Genomic DNA, 26,671 nt, shown 5'->3' on the forward strand with positions numbered 1-26,671 from the left:
GGTAAAGCTATCTAGGTATTAGCTATACACCAAAAATGGAATCCATGAGTTTTGTGTCTGTATTTTTAGCTTTAGTAGATACTTCAAATAGCTTTCTGAAATATTAATACAAATTTACACCTGACATCAGCAGCATTTCAGGGTTCAGGTAGCACTCTCTTCTTCCCAAAATTAGTCATTGCCTGCTTTTGTTATATCTATTCTAAAGAGTATGTAGTAGTATCATATTGTTTTTAATTTTCATTTTTATTTTGCTTAATGGAGTTGAGCATTAAAAAAACACATGTCTATTGGCCATTTGGATTTCATCCAGTGTGAACTGTCTATTCAACTATTTTATTACTTTTCTATTGTATCTTTTTTTGTTGTTGTTGTTGTTGTCATTGATACACATAGTTGTGACATACTCTGAACTGGTAAATTGTGCCATATATGCATTGCACATGTCTTTTCTCTTCGTGGATTATGTTTTCATTATCAAAGTGGTGACTTTTATTTCTACCCACTTTTAATAATCAGCTTAATTACTCTTTTTTCATAAATTTTCTCTTAGGTGAATCAGCTCACTCTGATCTTCCATTTCAATGATTTTCCAGTAACTGCAAACTTCAATATAGCACAAAAGCCTTATTTTTCCACAGGGCTATAAGCAGCTAATTATAGAGTTGGGTATATAATATATGATTATTAAACATTTGATAAAAATAAATGACCTTTGGACTATAGGTATAAATTGACAGTTCCCAAAGTGGTGTCCCTTCTATCAATGCCAGTAAATGAAAAAAAGAAAATGGGTTTAATATAATCCTGGTTAATTGTCAATTCTGGCAGGTAGAATATTTGATTTAAACTTATTTCAAAGTACCTTTTTTATCTTATCCTCTATAGTGGCTGGATGAAGACAAAATATTAGTGATTCTTTTATTCCAGAAAATAAATGTTTTAAAATTTGATGTAAAAACATTAATAAAACAAGAATGTTTGTGTATCCATTCTTTAAGTTACTCCACTCACATTTGCTTAAATTTTGGGACCAGATGGTCACGACTGGATAACAACATTTTGATGTGAACATAGCAAGAATTAACAGCAAATACTTTTAAAGGGTTAAAAGTTAACATTCACATTTGTGTTAGGCTGCTCTCATCTTTAAGAGCTGTTAATAATGTCTCATTATTACAAAGTCAAAACATCTCAGTCCAGATTGCAGGATTGTAGGACATTGGTTAACTTGGTGGTGCCACAGGGCACCATAGAAGTAGGCAACATGTTTTGTCATGCCCAAGTGAAAGGCAAACTTTCACAAAGTTCTATGCTAATTATACTCTCCAATAAAATACTGTATTTCACAACCCCTTCAAGGATGGTTCTTTACATTCACTCATATGAGCAAATGCCATCACTGGGGCAAAGTGATGTCAGGAAAGACATAAGTAAGGAGTTAACAAATGCAGCATTACCTGTTCTCCTTCACTCCAGTTTGAAGAGTCAAAGATGTTTGTCATCTGAGTCCGAAATTCAGCAGTCTCACCTCCCTGAGAATACAGAAATTATTTTGATTGCATAAAGTTTGGAAGTACTATTTCACAACAGCCAAATCACACAGGGAAGTTGAGGACAATCTAACAAACATGACGACACAGGATGAAATTACCTATTAAAAAGGCACTATTTAAATAAAAGCAAATGAAAAAGCTATAGCAAATATGGCAATCTTGAATATAAGACTTGAAACACGGTTCTCACTGTAGCTCATCCCAATTCCAACACCCCTTCCAAATACAACTTTTGCATTAAAAACATTCACAACTTAGAGTGACTGAGCTCTTGCTACTCCACTTTTGTATAATCAGTGTTTCTCAGTGTATTCACAGAATTAGGCAACCATAACCACAGTTTAATTTTAAAATATTTTTATCACCCCGTAAAGAAACCTCAATGAAAGTTAATTCTCATCCACCTACTCCTAGCTCAAATCAACCAGTACTCCTAGACCAAATCAACCAGTAATTTAGTTTTGTTCTTTAGCAATTTGCCTCATTTGGCCATATCTCATAAATGAAATAATAAAATACATAGTTTCCACTCAATCTTAATACATATTTTAATTTTCAAAAACAAATCTTAATTTTTCCTTATTCTTATTTCCAGTTATTATAGATAGGTCTTTATAAAATAGCACCACACAATATAACTCTAGAACATTTTTTAAAAGAAACAGTGCTAGATATTGTAATTTATTAATTATTTTCTTAATATAAATTATTGTTCATTTTAATCCCTCATATTTTCCTCAGTTTGAGATGTCTCTATAGTATTTTAAGCAATGATTTCTTCTACCTTCACTCCTTGAAAATGATCAGTTATTAGGTAATAAAATATAGAATTTATTGACTTTCTGACTTTGTCTCTAATTGGTTGTAGAAGCTAGTGTGAATACCTACCTTCAAGAACTCTGAATCCTGAATTAATACTCAATAAGTATGGGGAGAATAATACACTTTACTCACCATATTCACCTGAGGTATTATATGAAGGAAATTACAAAGGGAAAAACAAAGGTTTGCAAAAGTATTTTGAAAAAAAATAGGCTGGGCGCGGTGGCTCACGCCGGTAATCCCAGCACTCTGGGAAGCCAAGGCGGGCGGATCACGAGGTCAGCAGATCGAGACCATCCTGTCTAACAAGATGAAACCCCGTCTCTACTAAAAATACAAAAAATTAGCCGGCCTCGTGGTGTGCGCCTGTAGTCCCAGCTACTCAGGAGGCTGAGGCAGGAGAATGGCGTCAACCCGGGAGGCAGAACTTGCAGTGAGCCAAGATCGCACCACCGCAGTCCAGCCTGGGCGACAGAGCAAGACTCTGTCTCAAAAAAATATAAAAATAAATAAAATAAATAAATAAATTAATTAATTAATTAATTAAATAAATGGTTGCAGTCAGTTGCTGCAGCTTACATTTCTTAGGACTTTGATTAAAGTCAAAAAATATTTGAAAGGAGCACATATGTGGCAAGTTTAATTTAAGAGTAAGAGCAAGAAAATAATCTGAGAACAGGTTTGACTGATTCCTTTCCCTGCTCAGACATTGCCTACAACTGTGGTCTTCAGTGGATATACATATTTTTGTATTGCTGTGAAGCTAATTAAAAAATTAATTAAAACAATGTCATTCATTATCTCCTGATCATTACTCTAAGAGTAAAACCCAAAGGTTTTGACCAGCTTACTAAAATTTACATATGCAAACTCAAACTCCCATTCTCCAACATGTACCTGATCTACAAAAAACAAAATATTTCTCAATGTCCTCAAACAAATTAAGATACCTCATGTCTTCATGCCTTTATTTTTTTAAGGTTCATACACCTATTTAATGCCAGAAAATGTCAAACATTTAGTTTCTTTATTTAGTCCTCAGAAGAACACTTCTACACAGTTGATTTTTAATAGTTTTGTTAAGGTGTAATTGATACACAAAAAACTGCATATATTTAACGTGTATAATCTGGTAAATTTGGAAATAGGCAAACACTATGATACCATCATCAGTAATGGCAATAGACATATACAACACATGCCAAAGTTTTCTTGTGTCTGCCCCTCTGTCTTTTTGTGGTAAGCACACATAACATGAGATCTACCCTCTTAATACATTTTGAAGTGCATAATACCACATTGTTACCTATGGCACTATATTGTACAACAGATCTCTAGCACTTATTTATGTAGCACAACTGAAACCTTATAACCTACTGAACAACTTCTCATTTTCCATTCCCTGTTGTTTCTATTGCAGAACTTCCTTTTTTTAAAGGTCGAGTAATATTTCATTCTTTGTATGTACCATATTTTCTTTATTCATTAATCTGTGGATAGATGCTTGAGTTGTTTCCACTTCGATAGAAGCTTGAGCTGTTATTGCAACTAAAGCTGCAATGAACATTGGAATGCAGATTTTTTTGACTTACTGATTTCAATTCATTTGGATATATGCCCAGAAGTGGAATTGCTGGATTATATGGTAGTCCTATTTTTAATGTTTTGAGGAGACTTCATACTGTTTTCTCTAATGACTATACCAATTTACATTCCTGCCAACAATGTACAAAGGTTCCAATTTTGTCATATCCTCACCGACACTTGTTTTCTTTTGATTTTTTTAATGAAAGCCAACATAACAAGTGGGAGGTGATATTTCGTTGTACTTTTGATTTTCATTTGATAATGAGATTGAGCGTCTTTTCTTATAGCTGTTGGTCACTTGTACGTTTTCTTTGAAAAAAAATGTCTCTTCAAGTCCTTTGCCCATTTAAAAATTGGGTTATTGTTTAATTGTTGAGTTACATTTTTATAAAATAAAGAAAATCCTAAAATTCATATGAAACCAGAAAAGACCAAAAATAGCCTACACAATCTTGAGAGAGAAGAACAAAGCTGCAGTCATCCCACTTCCTGATTTCAAAATGTAATTAAACTCTATAGCACTGACATAAAGACAAACACAAAAGCCAATAGAACAGACTAGACAGCCCATAAATAAATCCATTCATACATGATCAATTGAATCCATGATGGAGATATTAGTCTCCTCAACAAATGGCATTGGGAAAACTGGGTATCCACATGCAGAAGGCAACTGGAACCTTGTCTTACATCATACAGAAAAATCAACTTTAAATAGATTTAAGACATAAACATAAAGTCTGAAACTACAAAACTACCAGATGAAAACATAAGGGGAAAACCTTTCTGACACTGATCTTGGCAATGATTTATTGACTAAGATACCAAAAGCAGAGGCAACAAAAACATAAATAGCCAAGTGAGACTGTATCACACTAAAAATGTTCCTCACAATAAAAGGAATAATCAACAGAATGAAAAGACAATCTAAAGAATAAGAGAAAATACTTGCAAATCATGTATCTGATAAAGGGTTGATTTATAAAAAATATAAGGAGGATCTACACTCAAGTAGACAACCCAATTTTCATGACTTTTATTGCACACGCTATTTTTACTGACTAGCTCTCCCTACTTGCCTCTGCCTTGTAAATTCTGACAAATACTTTATAACAAAATTCAGACATCATCTTCTTTTTGCAAGGATATACAACTCATTTACTAGCTTTTCTGAATTCCCATATCTCTGTGAGTATTTGACTTATTGGAACACACAGACACACACACACACACACACTCTCTCTCTCTCTCTCACACACACCTTGCATCTTTTCTATTTATTTGAATGTCTATCTTTGTTATTGGATTTGGGAGTTCTCTAATTATAAGATAATATAACATTCATTTCTTCATTTCTGGTATTTCTGGTATCTTGCATGGTTCATGGTTCAAATTAAGTAAGTTAGATGTATTTTTGTTGACTAAGTTAAGAATAAACCAATGGACAGAAATCCTTTCTGATAATACATAAACCATCTTTAGATATACTTTAAATATGTATTAAACATTTTAAAGATTATAGGCAAAAAATGTGCTTTCTGGTTATGGACTGCTGAAAGAAAGGATTTTTAAAGCTATTTTTCTACTTAAAAATGAGGACAAATACTCAAAATGATGCAACAAGCATTAGCAACAATCCAAACACACTGCAGTAGTTCTGACCATGACCAGGTATGAGCCAGAGAATAGCCTGAGAGATGATGCAGCATACTATACACAAAAGTAAATGTCTTGATTTTGGCAGTTTATATCATCATTCCTTTAGTAGAGTGAGGAGATTTGAGCTTCAGGACAGACCACTATACAATCGAGAGACATCTCTATGGAAACCTAATTCAATCTCAAAACTTGTCAGCGAATATGACACTAAGGGAGAAACCATAATAAAGTCATTTTTATTATTCATAACTGAACTTTTATGCAAAGGAGATAGCTGGATGTCAAGAGTGGTGAATGAGGGAGGGGAAGCAACAATCACCAGCTCTCAACTCAGAGTGCTTGAGTCTGAAGGGGATTAATAATGAACCATACCAACTCAGCGCTGCTTAAATGCTGAAATCCTATGTCCAAGATATTTGTTAGTATATTTTATATTATGAAAATATATACTTCAATTTTAAAAATGACCAGAAACATAACTTTATATTATATGAAATATTATATAGCCATTAAATAATTATATTACAGTGATTTTTGTTATGTTATAAAAATATGCATTGAAAATTAGATCAAATAAGAAAAAAATGTTTAAAAACTGGAATAAAATATAAGAAAGTTATAATAGTGGATGCGCCTGAGTGTCAGATTGATATTATATCCTTTCTTTAAGCTGTTCTTATTTTCCAAGGATTTTAAATAATCATGTATTAATTCAAAGATTAAAAAAATGTTAACATTAAAAAACAAGCATAGGGATATCATGTAGCTGCCATATCCTATCTCTGAGATTTGACAAGTAAATGAATCTTTTCAAATTTAAGCAATATGGAAAACTCAAAACATGAAGTATTGCAAGCCCTGTTTCTTCTTCCTTTTTAACTGTTACAAAAAGGTAAGATGTTTCTTCTCATCTGAGAAGCATTTTTCTGCCTCTTCTCCTCACTCAAACTGCAAAACCCTCCTAAATTTTGACTTAGCTTACTTTACCATGTAATATCATCTGTGATCTTTAATCTCTTTTGTTTACTACTGTATCTGGAGTATATACAATAGTACCTGGCATATAGAATGCATAATTCAATAATGGTTGAATGGGATTGTGGCCATTAGTAATAGTTACTTGAGATATACTGTTGAAGCAAAGCCTATGTATTATTAATGAACTCAGTATTTCCTGGCATTACTAGTACTTTAAAAAATTCTGCCATACTTTAAAAGCTACTAAGTTTTTTATTCTCTTTCTCACAGACTGGTCAACCACCCAGAAGGGCTGATTGGAATGGATATAAGATTATTATTTGGAATGGATATAAGATTATTATTTAGATTGATGGATAATGCTTTGTCACACAATGTGTGATACAATTAGGTACCAGATACCGTGGTTTTCTACAAATTCCAGAATTTGTTAAGTTCACATCAAACTATCTTATTTACAGTCTTCGATGCTCACAAAACATCTTCCATGGCTCTCTAAAAATTTGTTTCAATAGCATAACCCTGAGGCTGTTCAGTGCCATAACTTCAAACCATATACAGTTTTCACATGAAGATTTTACTTTATCTGAAGCTCATATGAATTTTTACATTTAAGCCAAAATATACTAGATATTGTGGACTCTTGATTCACATCATCTTTGTACCTCTTTCACCCAAATTTTTCTGGAAGAACAATGGTCTTGAGGTAGTTGTAAGTATGCTATATTATATAGATGTTGCTATAGCAGATGTCTACTTCTGAAACAAAGCAATGTCATCTGTGTATGGCTTTGACTTTGATCACAGGCTCCAAACTGACTTGAGAATGGATTCTTACTAGTATCAGTTAAGATTCTTACTAGTGTCAGTTAAAATTTCTATTAGTGTCATTAAGATTAGGTTCCCATGTGTATAAGAGTCCCCAATCACCGCGACTTGAAAACAATAAGGTACAAGTGTATTTCTTACATACAAGTCTTGAGGCAGATGATGGCTTATATGGCAAGTCTGGTCTGTAAAGTCCATAAGGACTAAATTTGTTTTAAATGTTCCTCTTGGCCATTCTTGACATAGTAAGTTCATACTAATGGTTCAAAATGGCAGCCAGAGCTACAGCCATCAAATCAACATTCTAGCCAGTAGTCAGAGTAATGGAAGAAAATTGTTGGCCACAGATATGGGTCTAGCTTTCTTTGCAAAAGGTTTCCAAAAGCTGCTTTTCATTTCTTTCCTTTTCCAACTTTGTCACACAGGCACACCTAACTTCAAGTTAGAATTTATTTTGCATGGTCAGCTACTTAACTAAAAATTAGGTGTTACGTTTTTTTTGGAAGGAAAAATGGCTATCTCTCTGCCAGACTGTCAGAATCATGTGAGCTAAGACTTGGAGTGGGAATGTCCCCTAGAATAAAGATGGGGAATATTATCAGAAGTCAAGGAAATGAGTACAGGGAACAAAACACAGATGTCTAGTTTACTGAAAAATATAAAGTACAAAGAAATATAAATTATGATAAAGGCAGACTAAATGCATTGTTTTGTGGAGCAAGGCAGAAATGGCAAAAAGATGTAAACAGACTTCATGTTGCATAAGCATCTCTATGTGTGGGTATTAACATAGTTTTGTACTTGATATTCCATAGCTTGCAGATTACCCCTTACAAAACTTGATAAAGTTAATGTGTTCATAAGAACACAAAGTCACACTGCAGATGGTAGTATATTTAATTACTAACTAGCTTTTATAATATTTTATTTATTTTTGAGTTGATAGATTTCTTGTTGCTATGAAAATATCAGTTTCTCAATATCTTAAGGTTGAGTAATTTCTTAAAGAGGAGATTAATTTTTCTAAACAAGATGAAAGCAAAGAGATAAAAAGCAGCTGCTATGGTTTCATGATTTAATCGTACAATTCTTAGTTACCTATGCAGAAGGGATAAGTTTCATTTCTATAACAGTATAGGGACACAGGAGAAAAGATTGTGTTGTCCCCACAAAACAGGAAAGCTCAACTATGGCCTTATCTGCTTACTCACTTTGTAGTTCTGTTCTAGAAAATTTTCTCATGACTTTTTTCTTCAGAAAAATAATACCTAACTTGATTTCTTATGTTGGAGTTTTATATGTATAAACATTATTCTCTGTAGTAAGACTTCTCAAATGGGGGCAATTTTAACTTCTAGGAGAAATTTGACAAAGTGCAGATAGAAGCCACCAGATGCTACTGATCATTCTACAGTTCACAGGCCAGTCTCTGCTTCTCAACCCCAATAAAAGATTATTTAGCCCAACTGTCAATCCTGCTGAGTTATAAAACCCTGATCTTTAGGAATTTACTTGGAAGGGAGAACATTCCCTATTAGTGCTAAAAAGATACCTCTAAATCTGTATGTGATTTTTAAAATAATACCTTTCTACAACTAAACTTGTCCAACTCTAAACTCTAAACCAAGGGCTCTTAATTAAGCTAAGGTCTCTGCAATGCAAGGGAGTCCATGAATAGGCATCTTACAGTCATAAGCAAAATATTATGTGTGTGTGTATATATATATATATCTGAATATTTATAAGAGATCAGGTCTATAGCTTTCATCTGAGTCTCTTAAGGTATTTATGACTTCAAAAACCAGCCATTGAATTTATTTACAACCTCAAAGAGTTTTACTGTATTAATTACACATTATCTTCCTTCCATTCAGCCAAGCTTCTCTTTCAGGCATTGTTTTCCCGCACGTACTCTAACCTTACTCATTTAAGGCATATACTATACAGTTAAGCAGATATTTTTCCATAACCTCCTCTTTGTCCTTTTCTCCTATCTTGGGAAATGGCATTACTGTCAGTCCAAGTCACTAGGCCAGAAACAATAATAGGAAATCTTCCTCACCTCCTCATTTGCAACTTCAGTTATTTTTCTGAATAGAAACACATGGTAGAATGTGTTGTCCATTCTACACCCTAAATATAATAATCAAATCCACCCCCTCGTCTCTACCCCTGCTGCCATTTTCTCAGTTCAATATCTCATTTTCTTTTAGCTGAAATATAGCCTTAATAGTTTCCTAACCTGCTCTTCCTGATTCTGTTCATTTCCATTTCATTCTTTACACCACTGGATAGACATCTTTCTAAACTATAACTTTTTTTTTTTTTTAGATGGAGTTTCACTCTTGTCACCCAGGCTGGAGTACAATGGCACGTTCTCGGCTCACTGCAACCTCCACCTCTCAGGTTCAAGCAATTCTCCTGCCTCAGCCTCCTGAGTAGCTGGGATTACAGGCACCTGCCAGAACGCCTGACTAATTTTTTTTTTTTTTTTTTTTTGTATTTTTAGTAGAGACAGGGTTTCACCATGTTGTCCAGGTTGGTCTCGAACTCCTGACCTCAGGTAATCCACCTACCTTGGTCTCCCAAAGTGCTGGGATTACAGGCGTGAGTCACCATACCTGGCCTAAACTACAAATCTAACCAGCTTGCTTTCCAGATAAAAACACTAAAGATCTGTCTTCCTGCTGTTACATGGTAACATCCTAACTACAGCAGGGCAATCAGGATCTTATAAATGCAGGTCTAAGCTCCCTCTGGGGCCTTGTCTCCCACTGTAGCTGCTCCCACTGGAGTCTGGGGGCTAACTACATTGATTTCTTGCCATCATCGGGTATGTACTTTTTACTCTTTTCCTGTTATGCCTCAGTGATTTTCCCTCCCTTGTTGAAATTCTATTCAGCCTTCATAAGGAAGCTGGGCTTCAAAGTATTTTCCAGTTCCCTGAAGTAGAGTTCATCGTTCTTATATTTCTGCTCAAAAATCATTTGGTACTTTAACATCTTTTCATCTTTGGTTTTCAAGTGCTTTGGGCAGTTCTTAGCACATATGTACATTTTCAATAAATATTTCTGTAACTGGATTAGACAACACTACGGAAATTCTAGACTTTGCTTAATACTAAGTAATAGAAAATCCATGAATTCATGGGAGGAGTTAAATGAAACAGTTCAATATGAGCTCTAACAATTAGAGCTTGGATGTTAGTTTTTGAAATGACTGTTATTAAGAGCATAGATAAATAAAGTTCCAAAATAGTTTGAGGAATTCACATGATTTCCTGTTTCATGTATAGAATATGATATCACCTAAATAAAAGAATTTGAGATTTAAAATCATTTATTTCAAAACATAGAGATAACAGATATTATTTAAATTTCTCATAGATTATATTTGCATTTGTACTTCATTGCGATTTTTGTTAAAGTCTCTCTCATATCACAATTTGCAGACTAGGATCAAAATTGATAATGAATTGTAAAATACGTAAGTATCAATATTCTAAAAAGTATTGCTCTGTTTTTATTCTGACCATAATTCTTATTATTGTTGATGAAACTTTTATGCAGTAGTAGGGGTTGTAGAACGTACGGGTTTACAGACTTAAATTGTATAAACAAAGCAACACTATCCAAAATTTTGTTTAAGATATTATGTGATCTGAATTAAATTCAGAAATCCTAGAGGGCTGGAGGCAATTTGGTGTTGATAAAAACAAACAAACAAACAACAACAACAAAAACAACGAAAACACCTTCTATTACCACAGCTTGGTCCCCAAGCTCTTGGTTCTCATGTAAATAGAAATTAATAGAGGTTAACACCAGGGCAAATAGAAATGTTCAGACTTGGTGTAAATAATTTTTAACATCTCATCAAGTATAATAACTTTAAGGCAACGAAAATAACCAAATGAGTTTTATTTTTCAATATATTTATTCAACCTACTTATTGAGTACCATCTATATGTTGAACACTGTGCTTGTTAACATTTATCAATAAGAGGTTAAATACGCATATTGTTTAACTTTTTCTCAAAAGTAATACAAATTTAAAATTGCTATTGTGTTTTATTTTGTATATTTTATTTTAGACTTAAAAATATTTTTGGCCTAAATTTGGTATTTTTTAGCAATTTTGAGCTATCAGACAAGACTTGAATTTCACCTAAGTCCCCACCTGCTCCTTCCTTTTTGCTCACTTTTCCCTATTCTCATTAGTTTTATCCTTTATGGTTTATTATGAAGCATTTCTCCCTATTTTATTATCCAAATCTACATTTGACAGATGAGAATCTGAGAACCAGGAAATTTCAATATCTAGACTAGTGATGTAAGTAGGAAGTGAAAAAGCCAGAACTGAAAAGAGGCCTTCTGATTTATTTCATTATACATACCACAGTGTCTTATTATTTTCCTCTGAATCCAATATATGCAGAAGCACACTGAATTCTGGGGATCTATTAAAATCAGTGCTGATTGATAATGCAAAATAAAAAATGTGGAAATCATAGGTGCTATTTGTTTGCATATTGTTCATGGAAGTAAAAGAGGAATTATTAAGTTGACTTTATTAGACTCTATCTGAACCAAAAATGCATTGAGAGCCAAACACTGAAACTATTTTTGGTTTCACCATTATGGAAGTTATTATATTTAATTCTGAACATAGTATGATAGTAGCCCTTCGACAGTGTAGTTTACTTCTTTTGGACATAAAACACTATGTTATTAGATACTATTTGGGAAATATCCTGGCAATGTTAAGATACCTAAAACCTAAAATTAATTGTAAGTTTAATGGCAAAAAAGACTGCTGATCATTCAGTTATTTGTCTAATTTACAAGAATAATAGGGGTTAAGAAAAAGACAGGTGGTAAGGAACTGACCCATTCTCAGGTTAAGTAAAAAATATCATAGATACCTGCCAATTAAACTTGTAGGACGTCTTATTTTGCTCAAGTAAAACAGAACCATTTTAAGAGGTTTTATTAATGTTGCGCTTTCAAGAGCTTTCCAGAAACACCATTCAATTGTAGCTGGAGTAAGACATTTTTCCTATCCTTAATCTTACATTATTCATGTTGCCTAAAGAGAAAAACATTTGAGAAGAAAAATAAAATTTAAGTTGAATATATTTTATTTTGCTTTATTTCTAATGTCTTTTGAGTTCAATATTTTTAAAAAGGAAGTGGAGAATAGAGACGCCCTCTTACATAGACAACTAGATGTTTTCCCAAGTCCAGTAGCTTCAGTGACCTTAATAACAGAGGAAAATCCCAGATTCCTTTTCCAGAATTTAACGTGATTGTGTTCAGCAGATTAGTAATGGCTGAAGTCAAACTGTTTTTGACTTCTAACCCTGCCTGTGTTTTGGTAGGAGAGAAAAGTTAACTTGATTAAGTTCATAAAATTTCAACCCACAAAATCCAACTTGCTGATTCACGGAAGGCATTTTGTCATCTATTTGAAAGCCAGAGGAAAAAAAGAAATGCTGTTTCATAAAGATGAAAGCAGCATTTGATTGCCTGTCTAATGCATTTAATGGTTGAAAAGCATCAGTGGATATTAGAGAGGGAAGTATTGTTATCACTTGTTTCAAGTAATAAATTAAAAATGGAAATGAAATGGTTTGCCAAGAATGTTTAAACAAGGAGGAGGGAGAAATGTTAGCATTTTAATTCTATTCTGATTGAAGGTACTCTCGTTCCCCCATGAAAAAATAATGTCATTCTTCCAGCATGCCTCATTTCCAATAGAACTCAGTAAAATGTGCACATGTTAACATTAGATTCCGCAGGGTTTAATGCAGTTACACAAAGAAGTTTTGCCAGAAGGAGGGATAAATATCACAGCCATTCATTTCACAGCACTCTCCAATCTGGCTGCAACAGTTTCTGTAAGCAGCACATCAGTGAATAAAAAGGAAATTAAAAGGAGGAGCAGGAAAACAGGGATTTAGGATGAAGGAGTTTTCAAAAACATTTTTGGCTTTAGAGAAAACAGTTCACAATCATTATCATGAATAAAATTACTTCTTAGCTTAGGTTGATGGAAACATTCTGAAAGCAGAGCTTTTAAAAAAAAATAACAAAAAAAACACAAAAAAACTATCCTCTGAACACCATTAGTGAGGATCAAGGGGAGCTGGAGAAAACATCCTTGTTTTATATAGCTGAATCCCCCACTTCCTCAAATGATGCAGTAAATGTTCGCATTTCGTGTGCTTTTCCGTGTTCGTGGAACATGACACAGTATTCTGGTGACTTTCTAAATTGGGTCTTTTAGCATTTATACTTTAGTACTTTCTATGCTCTGTATTATATTATCCTAAAATAATTAAATAGTAGAGGGTATTTACAACTCTTTGATTGCAAAAATGGCACATGCTGATATTCTTAATAACAGCAAAGGAGAAAGCAAGAGAGTTCGTTTGATTCTAGTTTCATTTCTTGGCATATCTGCCACTGCGACCTCCTTCAGTTGTCAGAGATTGGACTCAGGGTGTATGACGGCTCTCCTATCGAGGTGTGCCAAGTAGCCTTGGGTCCCTTTCAAGAATCAAGCTCTTGGGTAGCTTGTTCAGCATTCCTGTGGAGTTATCTACAAAAATTTATATCTGTTGACTGTTTATGTCTCTTTATAAAGGGGAAATAAATAAACATTGCAAATTCATTTGTACCTGTGCTCTCATTTACTTTTGTCACCAACCTTGGGAGGTAGATATTAATGTCTATCCTCTTCGTTGTTGTTGTTTACAGAAAGGAAAACTGAGTCTCAAAAGCTATCTTGTACAGATTCTTAGACCTACTGTGGGATGGAACTTAATTATGAGCTCCAGACTCCAAAAATATCACATCCTACCAGGCACTGTTTTAGAGTTCATCAGTATTTTCTAATTAACCAATTTATATAAAAAGTTCAATGTTAGCCTATAACTAAGGATATACTATAGAATTACACATAATGTAAATAAATAAATAAATGATTTAATTAATATTGCTTAATTCCCATAGAAGGAGTATTGTGTAAGTGATTGGAATTTACACTTAATTATAAGAAGCTGGTGGTAGTCTTAACTAATTTAATTGCTTATTTGTGCCCATAACAGGCAGTAGAAAGGGATTTCTAGAAAACATTTTTCATGATAATATTTTCAACTTGGATCTAAAAGACGTAAAAACATTTTCATTTTACATCATTTACTTCTTTTCTGTGCTAGAATTTGACTTTAATATTTAATCCTAAAATGTATATAATGGTATTACAATTTTTCCAAAAGGTTGACAAAATATCCCAAATTAAGTCTGATCTAGGCTTCTAAAATAAGCTTTTTAACTTTTTTTTACAATACACATATCTTAAACAGTTACCACATTGTAGTAATCTTAATGACATCCTTCATAAAATATAATTTCCAGCCAGGCGGGCTCAAACCTGTAATCACAGAGTTCTGGAAAGCTGAAGCGGGGGGATCACGAGGTCAGGAGATCGAGAGCATCCTGACCAACATGGTGAAACCCCATCTCTACTAAAAATACAAAAATTAGTCGGGCGTGGTGGCGGGCGCCTGTAATCCCAGCTACTCAGGAGGCTGAGGCAGGAGAATAGCTTGAACCCGGAAGGCGGAAGTTGCGCCGCGCTCCAGCCTGGGTGACAGAGCAAGATCTCAAAAATTATCTATCTATCTATCTATCTATCTATCTATCTATCTATCTATAATTTCCATAATTATTAAATATTATGTTAACATTTATTTCAACTGAATTAAATTGACAAAATGACTTTTTTTTTTTTTTCAAACTGATGATATTCTACATGGGCATATCATAGAGAGGAAAATATTCTTTTCTATCCCCTTTCTTAGATTCATGGCTGAAGCTCCTGAAACAAAAGACGTTTAACAGGATTAACAAGATAAAAACATACAAATTTATAAAATATAAATTTTATGTGACATAGAAGCACTTATAAAGAAATGAAGACCAGAAGAAATCGATAGACCTGGGTATTTTTTATGCTAGTTTTGATGAAAATGGGAATGCTTTTGGAGACGCATGAGTGAATAAACAAATATGATCTAGTGGTAATTAACTAGAGGAAACAGAGCAAAGTCTATTCAGATTCTTCACTGTGATGCTTTGTTCTTCAGAGGTAAGTGCCCCTTTCCTTGGTGTATGGGAGGCATCTCGCAGGTAAGGAGTTTATCATCTGCTTCAGGGAGATCAGGAGAAGGTCAGAGACACCTTCCTGCCTCTGTGGTTTTCTCAAATTTCTTAAGCTTAAAATACCCAGTATGCCAAGGAGCCATATTTTGGAGTAGTATATTCTCAACCCCATCAACGTACATATGTGAAAAAAAAAGATACAATTTCAGATAGTAATAAAAGCAGTTTTTTTCTTGTGTGCATGCTGATGTTTCATGGACAACAGAGCTTCTATATCTTCATTAATATCTATAGCTAATTTTCTTAGGGAATTTCACCAAATTCGTTTTTCAAGTATTTATATATTGTAGATAGACCTTACAAATTATGTCCTTATTTTAAAGGGAAAAGGTTTCAGAAATTGATAAAAATTCTATTTTTCTAGATAAAATTGTAACAACTTTAACAAGTGGGTATTTGTAATTTACTAATAAAAATATTGATTTAGCATATAAACAGTTCAGGGCATTCTTTCTACTATTGTTCATGTTACCACTTTTCTTTCATGCGCATTGTTCTTCTGTAGTGACTCTTGAATGAAAAAACACCCACAATAAAGCATAATACCAACCTAAAGTGAATGTGTGGTTGGTGTTATTTTGGACCTTAATGTAAGAGTTTGGAGTGGACAGATTAAATCGTCTATTTGGGACAGACTTGCAGGATCAGCTTCATAAGTATGTGACCAGTATATTTGTACAGGCCCCTGTGCTCAGTGTTCAGAAGTACCCCCACCCAAAACCACAATCCCTCCATACACACACCCCACCTTCATAACTGGACCCCATGGCACTTGGGGTTTTATTAAGGTCTACAGTCACCATCTTGATGATTTTAATTGTTTTTTCTTTGAATTTGTGTTTTCAAAGTGAAGCCCGATGGGACAATGATGCATGACTAGGAACTCAGCACTTCCCCTTGAGGGTGGTTCCACATGTCCCTGGATGAGTTCCTAGTTACCTATTTTCCCTCCCATATGCTGCTTCCCTCTGTCTCAGTGGGGACCAAACTACTGCTGTCATGACTTAAAAGGCAGGGCTCCAGGGATTGTGAAGGTCTGTGTTCACTCTGTAAGCATCCCTGTGTCCAGTGGAACAGGCATTAAGTGGTAAATCTAGAGAGACTGGATGAGAAAGAAAAAGCTTCTATCCTGCTTTTTCAAACAGAGCCCTGAATTTTATTTTCTTTGGGCCCTGCAAATTTTGTGGCTGGTCCTGGTAATTTGGAACTAATGTTAATGTATATAACTGTCTGAACCCACCAGTTCAGATGAGAAGGGCAATTCTGAAGTGCATGATATTTCAGGGTATCAGGTGCTTACTTTAGAAAATGGCCATCTAATCTTAAAGATTTAAATTGTCATCTCTCTAAGTTGTTGCTTGTCAGGCAGATGCACACTTACTAAATATTATCAACGTGAGAAGCACTTACTCAGAGTTCATGCAGTATGTCTTGCTGGTGGATGTACAGATTCCTTAGGCAGTGCTTGCACTGCTCTCAGACTCAGGAAAACAGGTGCAGCCATCAGAGAATTACAGTTGCATTTTAGAAAATGTCATATATAATTCATAAGAAATAATTATTTGTGTTAACTTAGAACCACAATGATAGAATTAGTAATATTTTCTTCACATTACAATAATCATTTTCAATGTGATTTACTCAGTATTCATAGTTTGCGAAGCATGAAATGAAAGGTTTTTCTAAAGTAGCTATTTAATCAGACTTAAAGACTACAATGAAGTACATCCATAAATGACTTTTTCTAATTTAATCATAGGTGTTTAATTCTATATATATCCATATAATAACCAAAACAAACTTCTCAAAACTTAGAACTGATACACAGGCAGAATGTAGAACGTGCTAGATGGGTAAAACGGCATCACGTTTTAAAAACTGCACTGAGGTCATTTTCTCTGTCTACCTAGAATGCTTCCCTCAACTTTCTTTTTTCAAACTGGTAATATGCTGTCTACCTGTATTTTTTAAAATTTTTAATTGTTTTAATTTTTACGAGTACATAATAGTTGTATGTATTTAAGTGGTATATGAAATATTTTTATATAAGTGTACAATATGTTATGCTCTAATTATGGTATCTGGACTCCCATCACCTAAAACATTTATCATTTTTTTGTGTTGGGAACATTCCAAACCCACTCTAGTTATTTGGAAATATACAATAAATTATTGTTAACTATAGTCACTCTACTGTGCTATCAAACACTAGATCTTATTCTTACAACCTAAGTGAATTTTTGTACCCATTTACCAACCCCTTTTTCCCCCCCATTCCCACTACCCGTACCGGCCTCTGGTAATCATCATTCTACTTTCCACTTTCATAAGATTATTTTTTAAGCTCCCACCTATGAACAAGAACATATGTTTTTGTCTTCCAACGGCTGGAAGACATTATTTCATTTGACATAATGCCCTGCAGTTCCATCCATGTAATTACGAAGGATAACCTTCTACTTTATGGCTGAATAATATTTCATTTTGTATATGTTCCAGTTTTTCTTATCCATTTGTTGGTTAATGGACACATACTTATTTCATATATTGGCTATTGTGAGTAGTGCTGCAATAAACATGGGAGTACAGATATCTCTTAATATACTGAATTTCTTTCTTTTGGATCTATATACCCAGCAATGGAAATGCTGGATCTTGTGGTAGTTCTACTTTTAGTTTTTTGAGGATTCTTCATACTATTTTTCATAATGGCTACACCAATTTACATTCCTACCAACAGTGTATGAGCTTTACTTTATCCACATCTTTGCCAGCATTTGTTATTTTCTCTATTTTATAAAAGCCATTTTTAAATGGAGTGAAATGATACCTCATTGTGGTTTTGATTTGCATTTCTCTGATAATGAGCATATTTTGTATATGCCTGTTGGCAAAGAGACAACCTATAGAATGGGAGAAAATATCTGCAAACTATTCAACTCACAATAATCTATGAGGAACTCAATAACCAGAATACGTTAGGAACTCAAAAAACTCAATAGCAAAAAAAAAAAAAAAAAAAAAAAAAAAAAAAAAAAAAAAAAAAAAAAAAAAAAAAAAAAAAAAAAAAAAAAAAAAAAAAAAATTCTGATTAAAAAAGGGGAAGAGATCTGAGTAGACATTTCTTAAGGAAGAAATAACTGTCTTAAGAGCTAGATTAAATATAATTTTTATCCATGAAAGCTCTTTGAAATTTTTCCCAGGTCTCAAGGAAATTTTGCTCAACTCTCTCTAATATAGCACATTTTATATTTTTGCTAATTCTTCCTAGAAGAATGACATTTAACATCTTATTCAAAATTCTCTCTTCTCTGAGAATCAAAAAATCATAGGCTCATTATGACCAGGACAAGAGTATCCATGGCACTATCCTGATGGTTCTCAGGTGTTAGGTGTATTTTTATTTTTATTTATTTATTTATTTATTTTGAGACAGAGTCTCGCTGAGTCACCCAGGCTGGAGTGCAGTGGCCCAATCTCAGTTCACTGCAAGCTCCGCCTCCCGGGTTCACGCCATTCTCCTGCCTCAGCCAGCCTGTAGGTGGGACTACAGGCGCCCGCCACCACGCTCAGCTAATTTTTTGTATTTTTAGTCGAGATGGGGTTTCACCATGTTAGCCAGGATGGTCTCGATCTCCTGACGTGGTGATCCGCCTGCCTCGGCCTCCCAAAGTGCTGGGATTACAGAGGTGAGCAACCGCGCCCGCCCTAGGTATATCTTTAAACTATGTAACTAGTTGCAGGTGCTACACAGGCTACTCCACACCTCCCCTGACCACCCGCTGCTATTAGAGGAAACCAGTAACATTTTGATAAGTGCAAATAAAAGGAATCTCTCCCTATGTATAACATCCAGTAGTTGTAGGCTCAACTGAGCAATCTCACATGACTACAGTAGGCCACACTTGCTAATGGCTTCATTAGAAGAATACAAATATCATAAGCAAAGCTTGCCAGTAGTGCAGTATTGGTTATTATTATTATTTTTTTTTCCATGAGAGTTTTGACAAGTGTCTAGGGCTACAACCTTTTTCTCTGCGAAGTGTCAAGTGTGAAAGATGAAGACCATACGTAGGTATGAGAGTTATCCTGACTTACACTTAGGTCCTGAATAGGAATCAGTATCTATTATAACAGCCCATAAGCAAAGAACGTGACCAATTACAAGAATGCCCAGAGTCAAGAAAGCTCATCTCATCATGATGCCTTATTTCAGTGGGAAAGCTTTGATTGCCTTTTATTTTCTTTTCTTGCTATTGATTGTTTAAATGTTCCCTAAGGCAAAGTTAGTAATTTATCTTTTTCTACCAGATTATTTGATTTACTTGTACACATAGACGTCTCTCTCTGTGTGGTTTTTTTTTTTTTTTTTTTTTTTTGAGACAGAGTCTCTCTTTGTCACCCAGGCTGGAGTGCAGTGGCGCGATCTCGGCTCACTGCAACCTAGGCCTTCCAGGTTCAAGCAATTCTCCTGCTTCAGCCTCCTGAGTAGCAGGGATTACAGGCGCCTGCTACCACGCCCGGCTAATTTTTGTATTTTTAACATAGGCGGGGTTTTACCATATTAGCCAGACTGGTTTCGAGCTCCTGACCTTGTGATCCGCCCGCCTCGGCCTCCGAAAGTGTTGAGATTACAGATGTGAGCTACTGTGCCTGGCCTAGAAGTCTCTTAAATGCTCTTTTTCCCTGATTTCTAAAGTTATCCATTTGCTTTTTCTTTATGTTTTTCTTCTTATTCTTCCATAGCAATATATATATTTTAGTCATTCTTTTCAAAATAAAAGATGATTTTAAAAATCAGATTTTTCATTTTTTGTAGCTTTGCTAGTTTTTATTAATTTTTAAATTTTCATTAGTATTTTATAGTTTGTGGAAGATTTTGTTATTTATTTATTTATTTTTGGTTTCTTGAGTTAAATGCATACCTGTTATCTTGAATTTTGTTGTTTTATGAGTCAGAAAATATTGTCTATTTGGTATCTAAATTCCCAAATATTTCTGTTTCTTAATATGAACAGAGGGATAGCAAAACATATTCTTCTTTTCGATAATCATAAAAATTACCCTGGGTTAACGTTCAACTGTTATTTCCATGGAAACCAGATCCTGGTAGATTGTCAGTCATATTACTAGGCAACATTGCCTATAATAAGAATAAATCAGGATGGATAAACTGTATCTGGTTTGGGAGGGCTGATTTTAATAGTCAGGCGAAATAAGACAGATTTTGTTTAACATGATTTTGGTCTCTTAACAGTTACTACTTCTTATAATCCAACAGACACATGACAGACACATTGTCCTATAGTTTAAAATATTTAAAATTGTATATTTATTATATATATTAAATATTTTAAATTATGTATATATAAATATTTTATAAAATATATTTAAAAGGCTATAACTGATATACAAAAATGTATGTAATTAAAACGTGTAAATACAGATTATAAAGAAGAAAATTATAAAAATTTTACCAAAATCCAAATAAATATATAATTATGAGACATGTCTGTTTAGAAAAATTTTTTGTATTATTTTCAGCATTTCCTTAGCTTTGCTTGCTGTCTTTGGCATTTTTAAATCATACTGCCCTTACTGCATAGAAATATTCTCAGTCACTTAAAATGTTACTTATATAAATTAATTAACTTGACCTTTCAGTGATTCAAGACTAAAAATTATCTAGCATCATTCACATTTTGCATATTACATTTGGGCCTTGAAACATTTACAAGAATGAGAAAATGACCCTTGAAGTGCTTGAAAACTTTGACCTATTCCATCCAAAAAGTGAGTAAATCTTATATGGTTTTAAGCCAAGTCATTTCAAACATAATAGAGCAATTAACCTGTTGACAAGAAGAATGGGTCGGAAGGCATTTCCATGGAGGGTGCCTGAATTCATTTTTGATTGTGCAAGGTCTTTCTGTTTGTCATTTATTTTTTATTATTTCAGTGAGGAATAGACTTATTTAACTTGTGTAACAGTGACAGTATATTACGTCTCTATATTTGAAGTAAACGTGCAAAAAAGAATGTGGAGGTTTCAAAATTTGTGTATTTTATAACCAATAATAATGGAAGTTCATACAATTATTAAATAGGCAAAATTATACATGAAAAGCTATTTGAGGCTTTGTTTAGTGGGCCTGAGATAATGGATCAAATGTGGTATCTCATACCATCCAGTAAGAAGCCTGGATATATGTAACAAATTTTCGAAATTCAGTGATATTAAAATACGTTCCTTTAATATCCAATCTTAGAATCTAATCAGTAGATATAGACTTCTACTAGTTAGATGATTTTTGTTTTCTACTTGTAACGTATGGCCACTGAGGGTTGAGAAGCAAATATCCACTTGCATAAGATACCTAAAAATTTGGTGGAACAGGAAAAGCCTATAATAATGTTTGCTCACATCTTGAATGTATGGTAATTGAATAAAATGCTCTCTTAATTTAGTAAGAAGGAATGGGTTAGTTTACTCACTTCAATTTACCGTTAAGAAAGCATCTGCAACTGTAGTCATAGTTATTGCTTTCAGCCGGTGTCTTCGCCATGTCTTTACTGAAAATATGGAGCGTAAGTACTTCCCTCCTCCTCATTGTACTTTCCACACTTCTTCCAGGCACGCTCCTCATCAAAAGTTTTCAACATTTTCCATTGCCATTAGCATAAATATCTAGTTTTGCATAGTGTAAAAGGACACCTTGTCCTCTGTCAAGCTCTTCAGAAACATGTCTTTTGTCTTTGTAGTTTTATGCTATACAATATTGAAGGTATCACTCTCTCTCTCTTGCTTCTATGCCTTTGACCATGCTTGTCCCTCTGCTTGAAATACTCTTATTCATAACTAATAACATTTTATTATTTTTGAAAATTGCAACCTATCCCTTAAATTTCAATTCAAATGCCACCTTTTGTAGGCTCACTACTCCCATGTTCATTTTAAAATATTATATTTATGTATGTCGTGGCACCAATTTTTTACTATGAATGTTTGCTTTTTTAACCTTCAGATACTAATCTCCTTGGAGAGCAAGAAATAAGCTTTTTTGTATCCATGGATTCTAGAGTAGTATACAATAGGTGATGAATCAATATTTTTAGACAAATAAACTTGCAAATAATAGATTGAAGTTTTAATAAACTGTAGCAGCTTATCAAAGGCTGCTGAAGACTCCCATATTACATAGCCATTAAAAATATAATTGTCACATTTAATTATCGTTGTTTCAAATATGTGAATTATGTACCCACACGTTTGTGGAAAGTCGACTTTGTGTGCTTTTCATACTGTTTTTATTTAATACTAAAACAAAAATATTATTGTAGGACTACTGCTTGTTCATTAATAACAGCTTGAGTGCTGGTTTCCTTTAAATACATAGAGACTTATATTTCTAGATGATACAAAAATGGCACAAATAGAGGCAAGCAATGCTGTTGGGATTGTATAAAGTTTAGGCCAGTTCCATCCAGGCTTTTCCACTTTTCTGTACAGATAAGTTCCTGCATCTTCTTAAGCAACTCCATGATGAAGATTGTTTTTTACTGCTTCTCTGTCTTTCATGAACACCTTTAGTAATGACTCAGAGTAAGCCCTCGAGTCTCATTGACCTGTGTTCAGTGATTTTTCTGGTTTTAATCTTGGAGATAGGAGAGAGAGTTATTGACTTTTTTTCCTTTTTGATTGTTCATTTAGATCATTTAGTACTAAAACATTGTCATGGTAGTTGGGTAACATAATGAAAATTATTACTTATTAATCTAATAGAATACTGACTAATAATTTTGTCACAGAATGACTAAATTATTTACTCTGCTGCCTATATGTATGTTCGTGTGGCTATATGGGAGAAAACCACATTCTCTTTGGGGGTTTGCCTAACCCCAAATGAAAGGGTTAAAACAGGGGTTTCTCAGATGGACTTTAAGATTAAAAAAAGTACACTTAAAGGCATTCCTCTGTCTCTAACTTTTCTAATAATTTATAAATCAATTAATCATTATACTGGGTTTATAGTAATAGCATTCTGAACCTATTGTTGTGAGTGTAAGCATAAATATTCTTTATTACATCCTAACTTAAATAGAAGACCACAGATGCACTCCATATTAAGTGGCGATAAACATGTCTGATGTTGGCTTGTCAGGGTGATAACTGTGGCATTTCTTTTTGTTTTCCAAAAAAAATGCATTAATTAGAGATATAGATATAATTTATTTTAATGTACTGTTTTAAAAGTATTACAGATATTCCTAAAGTAAAGAAATATTAATTCTATGGCTAATTATCTGCTGTATCAAGGAAAAATATCCCTTTTCTAATCTGGTAATAAGTTTAAACTATATAGATTGCAATAAAAATTACATCATTCTTATATTATAAAGTGTTGTGAAATTACACTTTGTGGTTATTATTTCAAATGAAAGATCTACCTTAATGGAAAAGTGTTTCTTAACTATATTGAAAATTTATTATACTTAATGTCAAATTTATCTGAAGTTCTAAGCACTGATAGGAATAAGGGAAGATCTTTTAATTTAGGTATAATCATACTACTGTACTTAAATTTTGATGACTAATTTACAAAATAATATATACAATTTAAATGTTTTAATATTTATTTAAATATTTAAATATTTATTTAAAATGTTTAGACATTTAAAATAAAATGCTTGACAATGTAAATAATCAAAAATTATTTTTATTATTAACAGAGGATTGCTTCATTTTTAATAATTTTTATGTGTTTTTGTTAAACCACATTTACTGTTTAAACTGACCATATTTGTATTTTGTTTTCCTTCTTCTGACAGCTCCTTCAGATTGGAAGGAATACCTTTACTTGGGGGCATGTCAATTCGTTTTTCTCACTTCAGCTTCATCTTTATGACTTCTTGAGGACAGATCTAATTCTAAAGTAACCAGAAGCCTGACCATCTCAGAGCAGCAAATCTCTCAGCCTTGGAGCACAAATGATCTCTGATACAGTCTGCGTAAAATCATCTTCCTCTGTCTGACAGCCATGAGCAGAGCCTTTGGGGTAAAAACAGCCACAGCCTTAAATCTCTTCACTCAGAAACTACCATGAATATAAAATAAATAGATGGAAAGTACTAAACAAGAAGCCAACAAAACATAAACACCAAACCAACTCATCTTGTTTCACTATGGAAATAAACTGTTCCCAGATGTGAGACCAACAAAATTAATATTAAGCAATTAAACCAGTAAATTATAAACTGATTTACCATTTGGGAAGATTAAAGTATAGAGAGATGAGGTACTTCTAGCCAGAATTACACATCATTTCAAAATATGTAGACAAAAGAAAACAAAAAACAAGAACTGAATGAACAGAGAAACATTGCAGCAATGAACAGTCTTAGGACGAATGTTGCTTTTTCCAGACAGAGAGTGTTCGCCATGTTGTGTATAGCCTCAAAGCCATCCTGAGATAATAGCATTGTTGTCAATTGCTTGAAAATTTTTCGCATTCAATCCTTCACCCTATATTGGTTGGAAGAGGGGGGAAGTCAGTTCTTACTGATTACTTCTCAGTGAACTTCTAATATTTGCACTGTCACTTCCATTCAGGGTAATGATGTGTGCTGTTATTTGCACAGATGGTCCCATGAGTTTTGAGACCACAGCAAGCAGTTTCTTGCAGGAATCCAAAACGGAAAAATGTAAGAATTCTCAAGACATTGATTTTTCTTCCTTCCAAAAAAAAAATCAGTTATCTAATAAAAAATGGATTTGATTTTAAAACAAATTTAAAAACAGCTACAGAATAACAATGAAAAAGCATCAGTGTGGTCAAATGAATGAAAAAGGGATCCAAAGTTTTTAATGAAGATCATTTGATATCATTAACAAACAAGAAGTCAAATACAGTGAAATGCATACTAAGCATTTGTGTTGAACATCTATTTGTTCTCTTAATTAAAAAGTCATTTTTAATTTGTATTTGGCATGTGACAGTTTTTATAGCCAAACAGCATTTTCAGTTTATTTTTCTAAATAAATGTGTTGTTTGTAGTTGCTTATTTGATTTGGTTTTCATTACCAAGAAAACAAGTTTCTTTTGGTTCATTGGCAAGCTTTCGTCATATTAATTCAGAACTAATGGAAGATTAATATTTCAATATTTTTGTAGTATAAAATTATGCTTTCTGTTTTCTAAGCTCTGACAAACATGATATATTTTTCACTATGACTTTCTTGTGAAGGGCTATTTTAATATTATAGTTATAGTAACTATTGAGAATTAATTTTAGTACAATGGAACATTGCTAGAAAACAGAAAGCTCAGGTATTGTAACAGTAAGGATTTTTTCTAAGTTTTGTTTCTAGAATTCTGTTCAGAAGGTAATAATTAGATAAAACAGGTCATTAATTATACCTAAAGTGTTCTCATTATTGTTATCCAGAAGTCTGCTAAGAACTTCTATTATCTATCTATCTATCTATCTATCTATCTATCTATCTATCTATCTATCATCTATCTATCTATATCTATCATCTATCTATGAGTAGGTAATCACACCTGGAGAGAAAATGGAGCTCAATCAAAAAGGGCTGATTGTAGTGTACAATTCACACAAATTGCACTTAACAATTAAAAGAATAGGTCATTAGGCTTATTCCCAAACTATGATATAAAATCAAATTCCCAACATATTGTTCTATACACTTAAATTGGTTTACACTCTGCAATACCTCCTGGTACTTAAATATCTTGCAATGTAATGAGGAAAATTAGTTTGTTTTGCATGATTTGAACCTCTGAAAACTAATACATAGTACATTAAAATAATCCAACAAAGAATCAATTTTCCAGTTCCTGTGAGATTATGGGCATTGAAATAGATGCCTGGACTCATCCGTATTATTTTAAAATCCATGCTGACTGCTTCAATCTATAAATTATTTGAACTTATAAAGAAGAAAGCCAACTTTCCCAAAAATATTTAAAAATAAAATTAAGCGAGCATATG

General features: G+C 33.4%; 1 protein-coding gene across 1 annotated transcript in view; it reads left to right on the forward strand.

The window, feature by feature from the left end:
• PRR16 (proline rich 16) overlaps positions 1-25,391 on the forward strand; it is a 307,448-nt gene extending 282,057 nt beyond the window's left edge. Inside the window, exon 3 of the transcript XR_004183809.1 lies at positions 24,488-25,391. The gene's annotated coding sequence lies outside the window, so the exon portion shown is untranslated. The remainder of the gene's footprint in view (positions 1-24,487) is intronic.
• Positions 25,392-26,671: the final 1,280 nt, after the last annotated feature.

The sequence above is a fragment of the Papio anubis genome, chromosome 5 (genome assembly GCF_008728515.1).
Source record: "Papio anubis isolate 15944 chromosome 5, Panubis1.0, whole genome shotgun sequence".
NCBI lineage: Eukaryota > Metazoa > Chordata > Mammalia > Primates > Cercopithecidae > Papio > Papio anubis.